The sequence below is a fragment of the Pinus tabuliformis genome, chromosome 2_1 (assembly GCF_031772625.1).
Source record: "Pinus tabuliformis cultivar Carrire ecotype Pingquan chromosome 2_1, CPIR1, whole genome shotgun sequence".
NCBI classification, from domain to species: domain Eukaryota; kingdom Viridiplantae; phylum Streptophyta; class Pinopsida; order Pinales; family Pinaceae; genus Pinus; species Pinus tabuliformis.
In genome coordinates this window covers 560,259,401-560,266,257 of record NC_142299.1, presented here as the reverse complement: position 1 = coordinate 560,266,257, position 6,857 = coordinate 560,259,401, and positions in this window count along the sequence as shown.

The following is a 6,857-nucleotide window of genomic DNA, read 5'->3' as shown; positions in this document are numbered from 1 at the left end:
TTCCAATGCATTAAAGTTTTTAAATGAAGCTCTAGGGAATTCAACATACAACTTTGCTACCAAACCAGTAGCAGTTCACTAGAAAAGTCGTAAACGAATGGAGTCATCATTTAATGAGTTCGACAAAGACCATAAATGATAGGTCACAATGTGATTTAATGGATCTTCTCGAAGGTTTTTGTTAAACTTTGGAATGTCTCTTCACAATTTGGTTGGGATAGACAACCACCAAGGATAATGTCAAATCAAACCACTTGTTAGCCGAGAGAGATCTGGTAACTCTAGCATTGCAATGAACAATAACTTCCTATTAAAGTTTGTTTGAGGAGGTTGACCTTGTGGGTAAAGGTTAATCGGTGGTGGAGGGTATCTTGGATACGATGGAATGGCTTGAGCTATGGGCACTTGCATTTCATCGAGATAAGGAGGAGTTTGGTAAACAAGATAACCAAGACCAAGTTGCCTAGTTCCATGAAAACCTTGGTAAGATTGGAAAGTCTGACTTTGGATATGTTGGCCTTGATAAGGTATTTGTGGTATAGTTGTTTGGCCAACATGAATTTGTGGGATGCCTTGGGATGATTGCCCAAATGGAATTTTCATCATTCCAATACTAGGCTAACTAGTTGACACCAGTGGCATGCTTTGAACAGGTTGGTTAACTCGCATCTGTGGAATAGTCTGAACAAGTGGGTTAAATGGAGTTTTTAATACACCTTGTATAGGGTGGGTAAAGGGAATTTGAGAAATACACAATATCATTTGACTAGTTTGTATTTGGGATACAATGTGAACAAGTTGACTCATTTGAAGCATAACTTGGGAAGGTCGAGGTATGGATAGAACAAATTGACAAGTAGGAACCTGAGGCATAACCAGAGTAGGTTGAGAGGTTGCAATTTGAGTTAAGACCAAACTAAGTTGAATAAACAAGGTAGGATTCCAAGGAGGAGAAACCATTCCTATAAATGGGGAACCCATAAGAAGAGGACTTGAATAAGGCAGAGCACCAACATGTAGCATTTGATCAGCAAATGAGAAAATTCTAGCAACAGGTTGACTCCCAGCTGAAGGATAAGGAGTGAATAGAGGAAACTGCCCCCTAGGGGGAGGGTACCCACTATAGGATGGAGTAGGTTGTTGTAGGTGTCCTAATCCACTAAGAAACACACCATATCGCTGCTCTAAAGGAGGTTGGGGCGTAATAGGCTGAATAGGCTGTTAGGCACTCATTAAGGAGGGACAAATGGTATTCCAGATGAAGATGGTAAATGAGAAGTCCAAGGACTAGTCGACACACCAGAAAAGGTTTCAGACAATGACTGGTAGTCAGGTGGCATTGACAGACCACCAAACAAGTGATTTTCTAGTGAAGTGGCAAACATAGAAGTTGTTACAACTTCGGTCAATTCACTCATGATAGAAGATATAGGTCGAGAAATTGTCACTGAATTAGACATAGTTACACTTCTCAAAGGAAATTTTCGAGGAAAGCTCAAAGGTGAATTAAAACGAGGAGTTTGATGTAAAGGAGCTTCTAAATGAGTATTAAGGGTACCAAAAGGAAAGCCTTGATAAACAGGATTCTATGTAAATCATATTGGAGATCAAGGCCAATAAGACTCTTCCTGAGGAATTTCCTCAATACTCAAAAGACGAGGTGGAAGTGGTTCTCCGTCAGGACCAAAAAACACAGGTTGTGGTTGAGATAAAGGCAAAAAAAAAGAAGAATAAGTTCCTGAAGTAGTTGGTTTAGTTATTTGTGCTTCCTTAGGTTGTATAACCTCAGGTTGTAAAGTGTCTGAATTTACAATTTTAGGTTCAATGATTTCAGGTTATAATGACTCAAGAGTTTTAGTTTCCACTGCTTCAAACTCACCAGTTTGTAAAGATGTAATTTCAGGTTTGGTAGGAATTGATGTTTCTGGTTGATTAATCCTAGATGTGGTTCCAGAAGGGGTAGCTTCCAATGTACCAGGTTCAATAGTTTGTATTTTCTTGTTCTTATGACAACTAGGTGTTTCCCATGGAGGTAGAGAAGGCAATATTTTCATTCTACGTGAACGACAGGGGTGTTCAGGGTGTTCTTCCACCGTGGATTAATTAATTTTAGAAAAATAAAGACATAAATAAAAATAAAAATGGGTAACTAGGAAAAAGGGTTTTCTAAGTCATTGTTAACAGCTACCTACCGTTGTCGGTACGTGCAGGCAATATCCCTAAATGCTTTGTTCTACGTATCACAATTAACAAGGCGTCTAGCTTGGTTACCTATGTCAGGATTGCAACCTAGTGCAGACTTCCAAAATATACCTGGAGGTATGTGGAAGTGCAGTCCGTAGTAGTGTTGTATAATGTGTAACTGTACAATGTGGGCATTTTGATATACTCAGATGTATGTGGAGCGTCATCCTATATACTCGAAGGTATGTGGAAGAACATTTTGATATACTACGATGTATGTCGAAAACCAACCATCATTGGGATGTAACGCTGGAAAGTAACAACAACACTTATGTTTAACGACACCAAAACACGTTTTCTAGCGTACACCACTATGTGTGTCATTAATATTCCAAGTGCTCTTTAGGTTAATTGAATAAATTTCAAAGTTGATCTTGATTAAAGTTTCAGTTTCAAGGCTCAGGAAATGAATTCCCCTTAACTTCCTATAACGCAACTAGCATGATTAAAATAACTCTTTTTCATTCAATCAAGATCTATCTAAGGGAAGGAAGAATTTTCAAACAATGATTCAAAAAACAAGAAAATCCTAATTAATATCTTTAAATATACTATTCCAATTCAATTCAAATCCCTAATGCATGAAGAAAATGATTTATTTTACTTTATTTTCCTTTTCAATTTTCAAATGCAATGAAAAATGAAATGATACTAGATTATTGAATTAAAAGAATTCACACAAACTAAAACTGTAATATGAAAATATTTTATCAAATCAACAATCAAGCGAAGTGATAAAAATCCCTAATTGATAAGAAGAAACAAAAACAATCAAACTCTCATCAAAAGGAAATCAGACTCAAATATAAATGGACCATTGGCATTGCATAGACATTGACGAGTTGAGAGACTCACGAAAAATCACTGGAATAAAAAAAGAACTAAGAGAAAGGCATACAAATGCAAATATTTGCATCCTACAGGACCATCACAGTCTATATATGACAACCAATGCGAGTCATCACACTTACAAAGAGAGAGAAGTGGGTTGTGTCGCTCTGCCTCAGAATAAAATGTGTGTTGGGGCTGATTTTACTCAAAAGGAAAAAAACAAACACTACCAAGCTCAAAATTATAGTTTCTTAAGACTTATAGCTGTCTAAACAAGTCAAAAAGAGTCATTGTCAAAGGTCCTAAAATACTAGGCAAAGGAAACAACTAAAGGAGCATCTCATTCCCTAATGTGGTCACCAAGTTGTTTGACAAATAATTTCCTTGTATGGACAAAAGAAAACTCCCTAGATCTAGTGGCTTGATCTAGAAACAACATGGACAAAAGGGCTTATGTTTTCCTTAGAAAGTTTAGAATATGGAAGAAAGACTTACCTGAAATCTAACGCAATATCTCCTCTTCCCCTTTCTTGTAAGGTCTAGCTCCAACTCCAAATGCTAAAAGTGGAACCTACAAAACAACTAAAAAAATCACAAGAACCAAAATATAGAAATAAAACATACTAACATCTCTAAACAATGAGCCAAGAAGGCATTGATCTACATATGCAGAAATGAGACATATATATAGGAAAACAAAACACTTTTTATATTAATGAATGTAGGAGAAGATGCAACCCTTTCGAATTTTGACCTTGTAGATGTCTCCCAACTATCTTGTCCTTCCTTTGCCACAAAGAAAGCCTTCAATCACAACTCAAGTGCATGGATGGATAATCGATCCTTAGGCACAAAGCAACAACATGAGGGCATAAATAAGAGTCTCCAAAATCCAACCCATACTCTATGGGAGGCAGTGAATTTATAGGGTAAAAGAGGCGGTTTGGGATTTACCATTCTAGGACTTAGATCCTCATTAGAGGGGGGATAATTTCTAGGGATAAGAGATAAGACCTCAAGAGTAGGAGTTCAAGATGTATTCAAACAACAAATAGTTAAAACCACTCGGGAAGCTTCCAGAAAGAGAAGATTCAAAATCATTTTTTATTTTTATTGAATTCCATGGGCCATCACACTTCCCATGAAAGCAACATGCGTTGGTCAGTGTTGTTTCTCTATGTATAACTTGCAACAGTGAATTTTGCATGAAGGCTAAGTGCGATGGGTCCAAAAATTAGGGTTTTTATTTGTTTAACCCATAATTCTTGGAAATTTTAGTGAGAAGATGCTCTTGGCTTTGCAGGGGATGAATGAAAAGTGTTAATGAATGTTGATTGATCCAGTTTCAAGGCCATTTGATTGGATGTCACAAAATGACCTGTAACAAGTAGGGTGTTAAAACCACAAGTGTAGATGCCTTCAAATTGTTTGATATTGAAATATATGAGCTTTTGATTGAAGAAAGTGACCAAGTCCTTGAAATTTCCTCTACCACTTCTAGTTGGTCCTCATGGGCTTCGATTCTAGTGGGTTCCTCTTGATTTGGTGGATCAATTTTATTTATTTCCACCATTTCATTTTCCTCGTCTTCTTGCTTAAGTACACCAAATATGTTGTTTGTTGGGAGGTCTTTTTGCACACAAATATCCCTTGGGCTATCACTTTTTATACATTCTAGATACTTGTTTATTTGAATCATGTTCTTTGTTTAAGGAAACAAGGCCCTACTTCAAATGATGTCTTTTTCCTTGGATTTTTTAACAAACTCTTACAAAGTGACAATAATTATGACAAGAATTACACCTAAAGAGAATATATTCATCATCAAGGGTCTATGCATATCTCCAACCTTCCATATTGAATTGGATTGCCTTTGGCATACCCTTTTCTAGATCTATTTCTAACCAAATTCTAGCACAAGAGTAAATATTCCTTTTAAGATAAGCCTTATTTATATAATGACCCAAATTGTTTCCATTGGATTTAACAAAATCTTTGTCTTATAAAAGGGTTGGGAGATGTGGAAATCTCACTCACACTAGGATAGTTGATATTTCCACAAATGAATCAAAGTCCAAGGTCTAGTGGGTAAGGAATTATCCCTTGGAATTGAAGAAGTAGGGACTTGATTTGAATATTTTATCCTGTTCTTCCTTGTTGTCAAATATAAAAAAAAAATCTGGCCACAATAATAATCAAAGATTTGACATGGGACAATAGCTTGGTACTTTAAGATCCATACTTGGACTCCTTGAGGGTCCAGAAAATTCTTGTAAACTTTTCAATAAGATCTTCCTTGTGCAGCATTATGGATTTCCTCTTCAACTCTAGAGGCATATCCAACTCAGGGATGGCTTCAACTATTTTCACAAACCTACTCTTCTTCAGGAATTTTCCACCAACAAAAGATCTAAACATAGTAGAATAGGGTTCTTCCTTATGGTTATCGAAAAACTCCATGGTGATTATGGACCTTCAATGTAGGTTTGAGGAAGTGATTACAACCAAAGAGAACACTAATGAGAAAAACCACAATCTAGTGCTAACGATGTCCCTTCTCTAGGAAGGGTACACAAGTCCTTCAACTGACATAAGGGGAGGAAGATATACTGTCAGAAAGGGTTCTTCAAAAAGTTTCAAAGGTTGTTGATGCATAAGGTTTTCCATAGCCACTGAAAAAGTTACAATAAAGGCAATTCACTAGAAAGTGATAAAACTTATCATAAATATTAAATATTATATATTCATAGTAATATATTCCCTAATTTTATATTAATATAACTTTCAATTTTAAAATTTCCAACTTTTTAACATTATTTTTTACTCTTTTTATATTCTTTTTATGTAAATGAATAATTATTTAATCCCCTTCTCTTCTTAATCCCATCTGCAAGGTAAGAAATAGAAACCTTAAATGTTACAACTATATTGATTGCAAAAAACGAAATAACCATACTAAAGAAGTAAACCAACCATTTTTTTTGTCAAGAAAAGAGAAGAGGATGACTTATGTGGATACATGTGAGATTTCTTAAGCCAATGCCCTTTTATTTGCATAAATTCCCTTCTTTGGGAAAGTAAATAAGGTATGGCCATGTCCAAAAATATTTGAGGGATGGCTTCAAGCTCAATGGATTCCACTCACACAAGGAAAGGGAAGTCACTTGTACTATTGTAAATATTTTTGTTTCTCATTTTTATTTGAAAAAAAAATAAAAATAAAAAATTGGAGGGTTTTTCTCCTCGTGGATAACGGGTTTTACCAAAAATGTTAGCCATTGGATTTTGAACTTGCAGAAGGAGTCCCAAATAATTCATCTCAGACTACTTTTCTTCCCTTACAACCATGGAATGAACAACTTTATACCTAACAAAAAACATGTTTGGAAAATACATAAACATATGTGAAGCCATTATGGATATATGCATGCACTCAAATGTCTATTGAAGTATATTTATGAAAGTGGCTTATTCGTGATTAAAATTCAAATAAGATCTTAGATCCATGTCTAAAAACTTGATTATGAGCGAATATATTTTAAATGTGACTTTTGTTATGAGTACAAACATTTTCCAATGACTCTATATGGAGAATATGACAACCTAAACTAGGTCCTAAAATGAAGAAGGAGATGACTTTAAAAAAGCTAGAAGTCCACAAAAGAAAAAGGACAAACTTATACATAAACTCGTGAAAAAATTCATGACATATTATGTATTCAGAATAAGTATGAGGTGTTGAGAAAATAAATAAATGATAATTGATAAAACAAACCAACAGA